The 15,651-nt window shown below is 35.4% G+C and overlaps 1 pseudogene; it reads left to right on the forward strand.

Moving 5' to 3' along the window:
• Positions 1-5,932: 5,932 nt before the first annotated feature.
• On the forward strand, positions 5,933-11,838 carry LOC114614071 (annotated as a pseudogene).
• Positions 11,839-15,651: the final 3,813 nt, after the last annotated feature.

A 15,651-nucleotide genomic window follows, 5' to 3' on the forward strand; every position in this document is an offset into this window, starting at 1 on the left:
CTGATGCCTGATGGATAGTTTTCATAGATATCTTTTTTTACTTTTATTTACTCATATGGGTGTTCTGCCTGAATATTTGTGTGCGCTGTGTGTGAAGCTATAAAAGACATACCAGGTCCATGGTTCATCCTTACAGCTACAACTAGATAAACCATTTTGTTAAACATGTAGGCTTTGTGCTTCAATGTAATGCTTATTTTCCGTCTAAAAGACTGGGGATGGATGTTCCAATACCTGTTAATCTTTGCTAGTCTGTAAAGCCAGCCGTCACTGAATTCTTCAGAATTCTACCTTTTCTTACTCAATAGAAGCCACCTCATGAAAAAGGTCCCAGGTACTTTACAAGAAAGTATTGTTAATATGCTTATTACAAACCCTTTCTCTCTAGGCCTTTATCCTGAGCACTGTTTCTAAGTCAGTAGAACTCATGGAAAAAATCACACATGCTTTAACAAAGATATGTAAGTTACAAAGAAGTTTCTACCTTGCCATGCCTAAAGCATTGTGATAACTGTCACATAAAAACACCCCCTCCAAGTTTTACTGTGTTTAAATGTGTAAGAAATAAACAGCTCAGTGTCAGACTCCAGGAGTTTTGGCCCAGCACCAGCCAACTAAGTAGAAATGAACTGGAATTTCATTCTTACATGTGCCTGTCCTTCTCTAATGCTTTATGGCCCTCGAAACATGTATTGAGTTTGCCTCTTTTGTTGATATCAATAACCTCCTCCCTGATGCCCAGCCTCTGAACCTTAAATATGCTGACCATTTAAACCCTGACAACACCTGAATATCTGTTTTGCATTATGAATCTTGATCTGCATTGTCAAATTTTAACTGAAGTGCTTTCTCCAGCCCTGAAATGTTCCTAGCCACTCCTTCTACCATTTCAACAATGCTTTAATGTCTGCTTCCTCTGTGAAATCCGTCTAGCTTTCAGAGGAAGTGGAAGTCACTCTGAATTTACATTCCCACAGCACTACCATGTACATGTGTATAACCCTTTTTAAGTATCATCACTTGTCTGTTTTTCTTGTCCTTTTGTCTATAAACAATTCAAGGGAATTTTTCCAACGACTGTTCTTACTAATGTGTGCATATTCTACTCATTACTAAATCCTCATACTGATTGTCAAACAAAATAAATACTAAATTAAATAGAAAGCTTAAATCTGGCTATCATCAACAAAATAATTTTATTTATTTTTATTCATTTAAAGAAGCCTTTAGTATGTCTTAGATATTGGACAGAAAAGATCAAAGTTTAGTTTATTATCCAAAGTCAAACCCTCGATACCCACACACTGACCTCATGAGCAGGCACGATGCCATCCAAACAGATGGGCTTCAGTATTAATGGCCAGCATACTATGTTGTCTCTTAATCAATTTTTGTAGTCTCTATTCACTTGTGATCTGTTTGAAAGGTCTATTCATTTTGTGCTGTCTGGAGCTAAGTTGGTAAATCAAGGTTGAACTATAGTACGAGAGCCATAAATGCATTTTTGAAAGAAACTTTGAAATTTATAAAATGAATTAGATTACAAGTAAAATTTGGAGAAAACATTGTTGCATTTTCCAGTTAATGTGTACTAGTCAATTCTGCATTAATTGCTTTTTCCAAATTTAACTTTCCAACCGTCATTAAATTCTAATTCTCCTGATGCTGACATTATTAACTCACATTTACAGTAATTTTTTACCCAATTGTAGATAACAATTTAAAAATTTTAAAAAGAAGTATCTAACATAATATTTTTAAGCCTATTTAAAGATGTAATGATATACATTAAGGGTATATTCTAGTGAAAATGATTCATAAATTTGTATCAATTGTATAATTTAAAACAAGTTATTTCATTTTAGACTTGAGATTTTTTGTAACATTTCTAACTCCTTTGACTTCTCAGTAAGTCTCTGCTTAAATGCCTGAAGGAGCTCTGATTACAAACAAAGAAAAAAAATATGACAGATAATCCCTTTTGGATCAAGTAAGATCATGCCAAGATTTTCTTAGACAAGTGGCTGGTAAATTACAGTATTATTTAAATCCTGATTGTCTTGCCTTTCTAGGGTCTGACCCCAGGTATATTAGTCTAGAATACAACCTCAAAATGAAAAAAAAAGAAAAAGAAAAGAAAGAAAAACAATACTCAGAGTGATTTTACATGATTGATGCTGATAGGATGCCCTGCAGCTGAGTACACATATATTCCTGTGTTCCAGACCATTAACTGTATAGTTACTATGGTGCTGGCTGTTTATTTGTCTACTATATTTGTTAGTGTTCCCATTGTTGGTATGATTAAATATCTATTAAGAAACAATGTAATGGACAAGGGACATGTTTTAACCCTTAGGTTGAGGGCATTGCAGTTCATCATATCCGGTGAGGTGGTCTGTTTCTGTATGCTAGGCAAAGTCAGCTTGCTCACACCTTAAGGGATCAGTAAGCCATAAGAAAGGGATGCTAGAATTCATATGCCTTTTCCATTTTTCTGTTTCATTCAGTCGAGAACCCCATGGACCCAGGGATGGTGCCATTCACATTCAAATCAAACTTTTCCACCTCAGTTAGTTGTTTCTGCTAACATCTCACAAAACACTCAAAAGTGTGCTTCAAAAACACTTCTCCATTTTTTAATATAATTAATTTAACTATCAAAATTAACAAATTCTAGTACCAAATTCATATTTTTCTTCCTTGATATTCTCAGTTGGAAAACAACATGGAGCATCACATTTATCCTGGAGTAAAAAATGCTCAGAAGACATGAGAAAAAAAATAAAGCTTTATTTCCAAATGCCAACATAGGCACAGCAAGTTATGCAAGAAGGGAGCATCATAATTTTCTTGACTATGGATAGAATCAACTCACTAAATCACTTAAACTCTCTTGAATTGGGATACTGCTGAAAAATTACTGAACATCACACATCAATTTATCACTTGCACCTGTAGTGTCTACCATAGCAACTGCCTCTTTGTAAGGAATGTGTCCTTTTGGTTCAGCACAGAACTCTAGATGAAGGTAGATCTACATGTCCCTCTATGTCCTTTTAGTCTTGACACTGGGCTATCCCTACACAGAGTAAGCATCTCTCCCTCCCTGTCTTCCATCTGTCTATATATCTGTAGCAAAACATCTATGCCACTATTTTAGTACTCACCACACTGTTGTATACTAGTCACATACAATGAGGTGGATCAGCCACAAGTTTTATATATGAAATCCTTCATATTCATCCAATGTTGCTATCATCCAGAATACAACAATCTATGACACAGTAAAGTTTGTACCAATATATAAATGGCATCTGTCATCCAATTAACATTGATTAGTAAAGAAATACCATGATAAGTCAGTGCACTTAAAGTAGATGGAAATGAAGAAAACTAATGAAACACTAAGTTCTGCAGTTTTTCAAATTTTTATTTAGAAACCAAAAAGCAGATATAATGGGGAAACTGCTAATTAAGGTCAAAATTACCATTTTCCAGATAGCCTTCTGAGCTAGGCACAAAATGGAAGATTTCCTTTATTAGCAGGGCGTCTCCTTCTTTGAGATTGTCTGGGGAGCTCATCCCCCACTTTATCCCACCCTCACACACATACACACCTCTACCTGCAGAATGTCACATATCCTTGGTTAACACTACAGGTTCAACTTTCTTCCTCCGGGTAAGAACTCAGTCAACTAGTACCCGAGATTTCTGGAATGCCTCTCTTTTCTAAAGAACCATAAACCTTCAGCCAATGACCTTTACTCATCCTGGATATTCTTATCCCAATATATAAGCCTTGAATCATGCTAAGTAAAGCTGATCTGCCTCCCCATAGCTGATCTCAGTGTCATTACTTGTCGCACATACTCATAGGACCACCTGAACCACCCTGTCCGTCGTCTCTGCTCCCTTTGTCCTCCTAGACCGACATGGCCAGACATTCCCCAGGGACAGGAAGGGTCACAAGATATGTTACTACTAACACAAGCCTAGATAGAAGTCAGTAATTCTTTTAGAATAAAAAACAGTAATTGTCTTAGTTGTAGTTGAAATTATTAATGAAATTATATACTAATTGGGCCAAAGGTACTCTCTGGTAGTCTTAAAGCATTTAGGAACATAGAGTGTTTATTATTAATTATTATTATTATCAATTATTGTTATTATTATTATTAGTAGCAGCAGCAGCAGCAGCAACAGCAGCAGCAGTATTTCAACTTCTCATTTAGTTGTAAAGCTGCCTCGTGCCAAGTTCTGGCACAATCACTTTCATCTGAGAACTAAAGTCATCTTTAAAATTAAAGGATACAGTGAAAAACTGAGCACCATACCCAGAGGATAAAAATGGAAATCATTTAGAGTTACCTGAAATTTCCCTTCAGAACCAACACAAAACAAGCTCCTTCAGCAAATTGAGGCTATAAATAAAATACAGCACTTCATCATTACCGGTTACCTCTTTGTATAGCATCCAAGCTGCCTAGAGGCTGACATGGAATAGTGTTATTAGAACACCAAAGGGACAGGGTAGCCCAAGCTAGCTAATCACAATTGCTACATGGCAGGGCTATAATTCACTGAGTAGGACAGTTATTAAAATTCAGGGCTTTTTCGATGCTGTGACCAGAATGGTGGTGATAATATAGTTAAGCTTCGATGCCAGCATAGAGGACACATTGGAAAAGATCCCCCTCTCTGCTCTATCTGTTGTACAAAACTGTTTGCCAATAAATAAAAAATGTGATCAGTTGTGCCTTCTGTGCTGTGACAGCATTTGAGCAAAAGAAAATGTCCTACTTCCGTGAAAAGTGCCCATAAAGTGAAGGTCTTAATGTCCTATAAATTATTACAGAGCTCTGTACAAAAGCCATCTTCCACAATTAAGAGAAAGCAACAGCAAATTGGCTAATTAGCATAAGAATGTACAAACACTCTTGTCTCCTTACTGCCATTATTAAGTGTTCTAAATATAGGCGTTTCAATTGTAAAATTTACAAATCATTTTGTTTTTCTCTTATAACGAATCTGTGCACCCTTGTGACAAATGCTATATCCCTCTGTAGACAGAAAAGCCCTAAGCTAACATAAAATGAACTTTTTATGAAACCTATGAATCTAGAAGAGAAGCAATTGAATTAGTCTTGGCATGAGACTAAAACACACTTAAATTAGAAAATTACAAATTTAACCCAATGAAATTCTGTTATGGTTTAATGAAATACAGTTAAAACAAGTTTTGAATTAATCTTCCTCTCTGATCAAGGAAAGAATGCAATTACAGCAAACATAAAACTCTATAACAATGATTAGAATATTATTTTCTTGTGAAAACAAATTAGTTCTGAGCACTAGCACCTGAAACCACAGTTTTAAATCAGTTAGTGCCTGGCGGTGATGGCGCACGCCTTTAGTCCCAGCACTTGGGAGGCAGAGGCAGGCGGATTTCTGAGTTCGAGGCAAGCCTGGTCTACAGAGTGAGTTCCAGGACAGCCAGAACTACACAGAGAAACCCTGTCTCAAAAAAAAAACCAAAAAAAAAAAAAGAAAGAAAGAAAAAGAAAAGAAATCAGTTAGTAATGATAAGCATTCACTCTGTAGAAGAAGGCAGACTGCAAGGTAGTGTCTCAGGGAGCTGTGTTCATTCTTCCCTTTAGGAGTCAGGGCAAGCGCACTGCTGTGGACTCTGTTTAAACTAACAACACTTATTACTATCCAAAATATGGTAGTTGATTTCCCTGAATTCTCGAACATATAGAGTGATGGACAAATAAATAGATAAAAGGTTCACATAGAAATGAAAATTTTGTACAAATCCTGTGATGTCTAAATTTAGAAAGGTTTTTTGTTTTGTTTTGTTAGTTGTTGTTTTGTCTTTGTTTTGTTTTTTACTCATTAGTTCTACAAAACTTTAGAATTCACGAGCTCAATGAACCATCCCCTAAAGGTGAGTGATCTCTGAAGGTCAAGAGCTATGAGTCAAATATGGGCTGGATGCTGTAATTGTTCATACTTTAGAACTTTGGTATTCAATGTAGCAGTATCAGGAGGTAATTGGGAACCTTTGAGATTTGAGGCCTAGAAAGAAAGGGGACATTCCACTACTGAGATAAATTGCTGATCCTTTATATTTAAGTATTTGCCCCATCTCCATTTATCACTGTGTCTAGTAAGAAAGGAGAATATTATATGCTAAGCATATGTATATATTTCATATATATATATATATATATATATATATATATATATATATATATATATAAAATTTTATCATTTAGTTCCTCTTAATTCAATGCAATTATTATCTGTAACTAACATAAATTTCCATATTTTTCCTTAATACAAAATTGAGTAAAATAAATTAAAATAGTTTATTAGAAGTAAAATTTATGTTCTTATTGTTCAATTATATGACTAATATATTTACTTTGGTTTATTAATCTTTAGTAGTATTATATTTGCGAAGGATAAAACTCTACTGTGTGTATACAACATGTTTTCTTCACCTATCTATTATTGATAGACTGGTTCTGTTAACCGGCCACTGTAAGTAGTACAGTAATAAATAAAGGGGTGCGTCTGCTGTGTGCTGAATTAGGTGCCTTCAGATAGTGATCTAGGAGTGAGTGCTCTAGCTGGATTACATAATAGCTCCATGTTCAGATTTCTTTTTGTGTGTATGTGTGTTTATAAAACTCCATTATGACTTTGTTAGTGTCAGCATAAAATTACGCTATCACTAACATTTTATGTGAGTTCTTCCCTAGTCTTCTGCCCTCTTCCCAGCACCTGTGTCAGCACTTGCTGCTGTTTGTTTTCTTGATAACAGCTATTCTGACTGGAGCTAATTAGAAACATAATAGAATGTTGAACATTTTTCAAATAGTTATTGAACGTTCTATTTTGTTGTTTTTGTTTTGTTTTGCTTTTGAAAAACGTCAGTTCAATTAATTTGCCTACGTATTTGCTGGATCATTTTGAGCATATTTTGAAATAGAATTCTTTAAGATCTTTGTATAGTCTGCATATTAATCCTCTGTCAGATAAATAGTTGGCAAAATTGTTTCTTTCTGTAGCTAGAAATCAATCTGTAAAGTATAATTGTCCAAAATTAGAAAGACAAATACCATATATTATCTCTAATACATTGAATCAATGTTTCAAAATCAAGATATGAAAGCAGAAGGAAAATTATGTTGGATGAGCAAGAGTAGTACTGGAAAGTGGAAGAGGGATGAATGGGGATCATGGAGATAAATATGATCAAGCATATGATATATGTCTATATGAATAAAAAGTATAGATAGAGGGACATAATGGAAACAAAAAATTTGTACCATAGCTCTCCACTAGTATATATCTTCAATTAAATATAAGTTTCAAATAAGATAAATAGTATAACTCAAGTTTTCTAATATAATTCTAATGCCTACATCTGAGAGCATTGTTAACATATGAGACACATGAAAATGTATGTATATCCAAGCTTCTGTTTTCTCATTATATTTCAGCATTTATTTATGTTATACATATTTCCCTCCATCCAGATTTCATATTCCCTTCTTACCTAGTATGCTTCAAATGAACCAAGAACTCTGAAAACTTGGTTATCTGGATGCTGGGAAAAACTTCTTAATTTGCATATCTTCATGCAAGAACTATGAAAACTTAAAACCCTCACAAATTCCCTGGTGAATAAAATTAGGAATTCATATTTTTATTTCTTTTCAATGAGAAAATTCTGTTAAAAGTAAAACCATGGATGACTTTAGAAGAGATAAATGAGAGTATGTTATAAGAATTGGCTTGACCTCAAGCTGTTGTCATCTGTCAATTTGAAATCATGTTATGTAGTGATCTCTTGGAAAGTTCTCACACAACTATGTCCCAGCACCATGTTGAATGCTTTGCAAATTGAGGTAGACTAATCTTTTTGTAATAATGACAACATCCATGTACTAATTAAATTTTAAGATAAGGATTTGTAAGTCAAAAAAAATAAATGTAAGCATTCTCTGAATATAGGTTTATTCTCTTTAATTTCTTTAATTGATTTTGTCCCTAGTACTCTTTAAAAATTAGTCTGAACTGTTTCAATTCTTCCCCTCAAGAGCCTGAATTTCACTGTACAATGCTTTAATCACTCTCTAGACAGTGATCTAATCTGTCAGTTCTCCATTCTTCAGTTATATATACTCTATTGATCATACTTGCCATCCAGGAAATCTAAATCCTATGATTTCTTGACCATTTTAGAAAGAATATTGGCCAACTTCTGCAATATAGCCTGTAACACAAACTTTTACCCCACATAACTAAAGATAAATAAGATAGAAAATAAACTCTAAATCATTCTCTGTATGTGTGTTTGTCAGAGAATCATCACTCTTAACACAATTGTTTACATAGCAAGTGCTATGCTTTCCTCTCCTACCTCTGTCTTTCCTCTTTACAGATCTCATTATAATGAATATTTCTTCATCTTCTTGTTTCATAGAAAATACATATCTATTTCTCATTTGCCATTTACACCTTAAATAACTATTGTTTGTCTATATTTTAACTGCTTCATTCAACCTGGTACATTTTTTTCATGTTCTTTCTTTTCTTTGTTGCTAAAGTTCTTAGTGTATTGTTTTTACATCCTTACCAAATAAACTCTTCATCTATGTTCTTTTCACTTTTCACTAATATATTCTTTGCTGACACCAATTTGCCATAAAAGTGCTTTGACATATCCTGTATAATAGTGAGTCCTAAGATATTCCCCTTTAAAAGGGTGCACAACCCTGAATGAATGTTACATAGCAAAGCCAAGAAATTTCCCAACAGATACATCCAATCCATTAATAAGAATGCCTATATAATCAAGTATTTATTTAAACAAAACAAAAACAAAAAAGCAAACAAATAATAAATGAGTTTGAAAACCTTCCAAGTAGCTGAACCATGATCCATGAGTATCTCTGTTAAGGATAGATTGTTGTAACAGAGCAAGGAATTTTGATGCCTCTCTAATACCTTGTTTTACGCTTCTCCATAATTGTATCCTTTGAAATTTCCATCATTATCAACCAGGAAATGTGTTTATCTGAGTTCCTTCTGACACTCAAGCACATTAACTGAAAACAGAAGGGAGTAAGAGGCACTCTAGTAAATAGTCAGATGGCCAGTTCTGGACATCTGTCTCCCACACAGATGACCATGTCTGAAATAGAGTCAATGGGGACAGTGTTGAAACTGAACCATCAATATGCAGGATTTGGAGGTACTTCCAAATAGATACCCTCAAAGATGAATTGAATTATCAGACAGTGTCCCAGCAGAATGATCTGCTTATTGGTAGGGAGTCAACCACATATCTTTTGAGGTTATACCATTTCTCTGTCTGGATTGTACTGAAGGAACAGAAAAAGAAGGGCACTCTATTTTCCTTGGCAATCATTTCTCTCCATGGACCTATAGTACTATTCTTTCTACATGTTGTGGTTTCTTCTCATTCCTTAAAATATTATATTTCCTAGGATTGACCTCAACCACTCCCATTCTCCAATTCATTTGCTGAAAGATGCCAGATCTGCTCTTGTTTCTTTTCTACCTGAATATTTAAATGTATTGAAATCTTTTCTTCTAGAGCTTTCCTCTAGTTCCTCTAGTTCTTTCCTCCTAACAATCACAAGTCATCAGTCACATCCAACCTGCCCCATTCACTAAGAATCCTGCTTAGTAATGACCCCAACTTCTTCTATTCAGATTTAATTCCAGAGAGCTGGATCCCAGCTGATGTCTGTACTCCTTAAGTCCTACAAACTCTCTTATTATTTTCCTTGTATTCATTCATCTATTTCCATCAATATTATTTCAGCTGAAGCTATCAATTACTTATGTCTGTCATGGATAAAATTCTTTTTCAATAGATGCCTCTATGTATATCCTTACCCCTCAACATCATCACTACTATATGACTTATATCATAAAATTCAGATCTGATTATGTCAATCACTCCATTAAATCTTTCACATTCTGGGATGTATTCCAAGCAATCTATCTTGGTTTAACTTGTTCATGTCTGAGTTCTTGTCATCCTCATAATTCCCATTCCCTTAGTCTACATTCCAGTTATGCTAATTGTTGGCTTTTCTCTACATTGTTTTGGAAGGTCTGCATTACTATTACTACTGTCTGGGATATGCTTGTTAATTCATGCTTGTGAGTTTCAGTCTAGAAGTCAACACTTTTTATGGCATTTCTGACCCATCTATCACTGTTTGCCGAAATCGGCTACCTATCATACATGCCACTAGCATAGCACTTAAGGCAATTGCTTTCTAATTTCTAATTTTCAAATCTTTTCTAATTTCAAAAGTTTTGTAAAAATGAGAAAAGGTGTTGCGGAAAATAAAACATGGTTGCACCATCCCATGCTATCACTAGCTACTCTCTGCCCGGGTCCTCTCGTCACCTCTGCCTCTAGGCTAGCCCCTGATGGCAGTCTTCCCAGCTCTGGTTAGCTTGCCTCAGAGCTGCTTGTCAACCATCTACCCACTGCTGCTAGGTGTCACAAATCCCCTTAACCCAGTAAATCAAAACTCTAGAAGCTTATAATTAATCAGTCAGATTTATATATCAATAAATTCTCAATTCACAAGATGACCACACAATAATTTCAGAGTCAATTGACAATGAAACAAGCTGTCCACCTAGATAAAACATATTGTCCTATAATTATCCATCTCTTAAATTCATAGCTATCTGTGGCTATTTAAAGCCACGCAGAATCTGGATCGTCTTCCTCTTCCTCTTCCTCCGTATCTTGAATTGAAGAAATTCTTCATTTGCGGTTCTCTTTCTCCTTCAGGTCACATTGACAACAATAACAAAAGACAAACAGTGATTCTCTCGTAGAATCAGGAGAGCACCAATTTGTTTGGGAGAGATATGCCCCAGAATCATTCCTTACAAGCCATTTCGTAAGCAAAACTAGGAAGGATCCATTATTACTGATTTTTTTTCATAGAAAGTCAATTATGGTATGAGGAAAGAGAATTAATTAAATTTTCAACATGAAAACTCTTCTGTGCTCAATTATAGGGAAATAATGATTCAAAGTAACATACATTTGTGGTCAATTATCAATAAAGACTGATAATTATAGAGTCTACTTTTAATAGCTTCTACTTTAAAAATTCAAATTTCCAGGGAAAATAGCATGCAAGATATATTCATAAAATTATCGGATTGGAGCTGCCATCTTCTGTACCTGAGTGTATGTGCCTTATCTCAGCTGATCTGCCTGAGACCCACTGGGCATGAACCTTAGTCCCCAGAGCAGTCCTGTTTCCAGTCCGGCGAGATGAAAGGAAACGATCATGAACCAGGAAAAACTAGCCAAACTGCAGGCACAAGTGCACATTGTTGGGAAAGGAATTGCTCGTAGAAGGTGGTTCACGTAACAGCCACAGCAGACGATAAAAAACTGCAGTTCTCCTTAAAGAAGCAAGAGGTAAACAGTATCTCTGGTATTGAAGAGGTGAACATGTTTACAAACCAAGGAACACTGATCCATTTTAACAACCCTATCTTTCAGCATCTCTGGCAGTAAACACCTTCACCCTTACAGGGGAGGCTGAGACAAAGCAGCTGAAAGAAATGTTTTCCAGCATTCTAAACCAGCTTGATGCAGACAATCTGACTAGTTTAAGGAGGCTGGCTGAAGCTCTGCCCAAACAATCTGTGGATGGAAAAGCACCACTTGCTCCTGGAGAGGATGATGATGATGAAGTTCCAGATCTGGTGGAGAATTTTGATGAGGCTTCTCAGAAGGAGGCAAACTGAATTGGAGCAACAGCTGACGGAGGTGACACTTGCAGAAGTTACAGGAGCTATTTCATATCATGACTGGTTTTTAATTTTTGTATTTATTATGGATCTGATAAAATCTAGATCTCTAGTAATTTTAAACCCAAAATCCCCGTACACTACAGCTCCTTTCAGTTTCACTTACACCTAATTCATTCTTTGTGGCAAATTAAGCTGAAGAAGCCTGGGAATAAGGTTTGGAAAAGGTTAACAAAATTCTTTTCCTAGTAAAAATAAAATCATCAAATTGTGTTATAGGAATACATACTAGCATTAATTGTAATAATGGTGCATACATGTAATAACTGTATGGACTAATAACTATTTTTAAAAAGTTTTTATATAGTAACACATTTTATTTCCAGATCATCTCTTTCCACTAAAAATTCTACTTTAGCCCCATTTTACACACAGTAATGTTACTCAACAATGCATGCCTTGCAAAAGGCAGACCATGACTTATATCTGGAGATAGTGTGTGAGTCTCTGTCTTAGCCAGCATTCTATTTTTGTCTAATATACAAAATTTTATATGTTAAGAAACTAAATACCAAAAAGTTAAACAAATTCCCAAAGAACTTTAAAATTTTGCTGTTACACATTTAAAAAATGCCATTTTTCTCTTTTAAAAAATGATAAATTTGACCAGTCCTAGAAAGGGTTGGTGGGCTCTTGGGGGCCTTCTAGGGAGAAATAAAAGAGTAGATGTTCTGATGAACATAGAGAACTCATTCACCTTTGTATGTAATATGGGATATGAAAATATGGCTAAGTATGTTATCTATCTAATTATGTTGATCGTGTAAGGACCTCCGAAGAGGACCCCCCCCCCCCCGACTCAAGTCCAGATCAGCTCACACCCAAGGAGACACGAGAGACCAACCTGTTGCAATTTGCAAGAGGCAGTTTACTGGCGAGGGCCCTTGGGTCGAAACTTGTCTCACGCAGGAGAGAGAGTCGGCCCAGACCCCGGAGGGCTCAGGGTTTTTATAGGGAACAGTGCAAGGGGAGAAGAGGAAAGCGGGAAATTCTGGCGCGGTTACATATAATTGGATATTTCAAACATCAGCACTTTTGCGTAAGCAATCATTTTGGCAGGCAGGATGACTTGCTATTTTTGATCATGAAACCACAGACCTCCAAGAAGGGGAGGAAAACACCAGGTGGCCCACTTCTCACCAGGGCATGTTTGGGCTTGTCTGGGCATGTCGTCCTTGCTTGTCTCTATATTTCTGGTCACCCTGTCCCTAGAGGGGCCTGATATTTTTATTATGGCTACCTTCAGCAAGATGTTGGTGGTCTTTGCCGAGTTGTTAATAATTTTGATTCCCACAATAATAACTGAAATATTTTAAAGACAATTCAATTTTCCTTTATGCAACTAACAAGCTTGATAGCCTTCTATTTATATTATCAATAGAAAGATAACAATTTTCCAGAAAATACTTTTATAATTGAATTTCATTATAAAATCTTCCCAAGTACCTTAATATTAGCTAGGAGTATATTCAATGCTGAATTAAATCAGCCACATGACAAGGATATTTGATAAGGCAGAAAGTTCTTTGCTGTGAACACAAGCTTACAGGCCAATGTGATCAGATTATGTGTTAAGGAACTCCAACATGGTTTACCATTGTTAGTTTTTTTGGGACTTGTTTTTCCTCCGAGTAAAACATCTGAGCTACCGGAACGTATTGAAAGACTGAATAAACTTCTCTCTCATTCTCTCATTCTCTCATTCTCTCATTCTCTCTCTCTCTCTCTCTCTCTCTCTCTCTCTCTCTCTCTCTCTCTCTCTCTCTCTCCCCCTCCGTCCCTCCCTCCCTCCCTCCCTCTCTCTCTCTCTCTCACTATCTATCTATCTTAGAAGATTAACAGGAAAGTCATTATTTCTGTCTGTCACCATATGACATCCACAGCCTAGAAGAGTTCTCTGACAGGTCAGAAGACACAATCTAAATTCCAATGCAGAAAATCTCAGGAGAAAAAAAGGGCAATGTAAATGTGTCCAAAAGTCCCGAACTGACTCTAGGTTTATGTCCCCTTTAAAATAGGGAGATGGTGATAGAAAGGCTTTGAATGGGACCAACACCTTTTGCAGAAATCCTTACAATTCCCATGGAAAGTGCTTTCTGAGAATCTGGAAGCTAAATTTCCTCGAGAAACTCAGGAACTCCCAAGGATCTGGCTTATTTACCTTCTATTGGGCTTCAGATTTATTTGATTTAGGCAGTGATTTCATTTACCCATTGGACACTGAGATTTGCTCCAATCTGCATTTCTGACAACTTTAACTGTCACATAAAACCCAATCCAGTCTGTATCTAGCTTTACTTTACTAAAGTTCACTCCCCATTTACTTCTACTCTTTCAGTGTCTGGTATGACACAGAAAAATCTCTGCACTCTTTCCCAGGACTCCTGTCAAGACTGTATTTTACATCCACAAAGCTTTTAAACTCATTTGGTATTTACAGATATGAGGAAGAAAGCAGATGTGGCTTAAACAAAAAGATACTGTCAATGTGATCGCACACTGTAAGTCTATGGTTCCTTAGGACTGAAATGTGAACTTTACACATGCTTTAGGACATTTGTGTTTTCTTTACTTTTTCTTTATAAGAATAATGTTGCTAGACTGGTAATTGTGGTTGTGTGATTGATCATCACCAGTTTTCGGCTCTCTGGGACCTACTTGAAAATGAAATTGACTGTCTTTGAGTGATAATGTCAGTGGGATAGAATGTGTCACTGGATAGTGGTCTCCTGCTGCTACATAAATGCCACAGCAAGCCAGAGGTATTTATAAGGAAAAAGTTCATGCTAACTTAAGCTTTCTATTTTCAATGCAAAAGAAATTGAGTGGGAAGATGTTAATACATTAGCTTATACTGTAAGTATATTGAATGAACAATGGAAATTTAAAGCAGACTGTAGCCAACAGAGAATGGGTAGACTTAAGATTTTTAGTTCTTATGTATTTAAGCACAATCTAAAGATTCCTTTCTCATAATTGAAATACATTCTTAAACACGGTTGTATAATACTTACTGAGATTCTCTTAGATTATATTAGATACTTTTCTAATCAAATATCTTTATGTCCTGAAAATTATATATATATATATATATATATATATATATATATATATATGAATGATAGATACTGGTCACTAAATCAGATATTAGTAAACTCTTAATATGATGACAGAATATTGTAGGCTCTTGAACAAATTGATTTACTGTATTTACTGTATGAAAAATCTGCCTAAAGGCATATGTGTGAGATACTGAGTGATAAGGTGGTATTATCAAATTTTCTCTTCCTGAATCTGATAAAAAAAAATCCACATCCTACTAATAGTTTTGTATTATGCTACAATTTTCGAAGATTGGATTTAGTGTATAGGGAAAGCAGTAAAATGAAATATTGGCCCATAACATAGAATATATGGACCAGTAAGAAGCAATATGTAAGTCTAGGTGACACATTTTCTTTAATACCCTAGGTGAAGAAATTGCCCTAGAATGTGTTGATATAGTACCCCATCTCACATCTTGCTGGTGGCAACCATTAAAGAACAAATTGATGTCAGTTATAACTATATATATATAATACATACATATATATGTACTATTTTGTGAACTGTCAGAAGCTGGTTAGCAGAAGTTAAAAGTAATAGGCATCCAGACCACTAAGATGTTGAATTTTAAAACAGCATTTCGAGTCTATAAGGTCAAGGTAATGTAGTCCTTAAACCCCATGATTTGAGGCCATAGTATAATGA

Source organism: Grammomys surdaster, unplaced genomic scaffold, assembly GCF_004785775.1.
Source record: "Grammomys surdaster isolate TR1022 unplaced genomic scaffold, NIH_TR_1.0 126298, whole genome shotgun sequence".
In the NCBI taxonomy this organism is placed as follows: Eukaryota; Metazoa; Chordata; class Mammalia; order Rodentia; family Muridae; genus Grammomys; species Grammomys surdaster.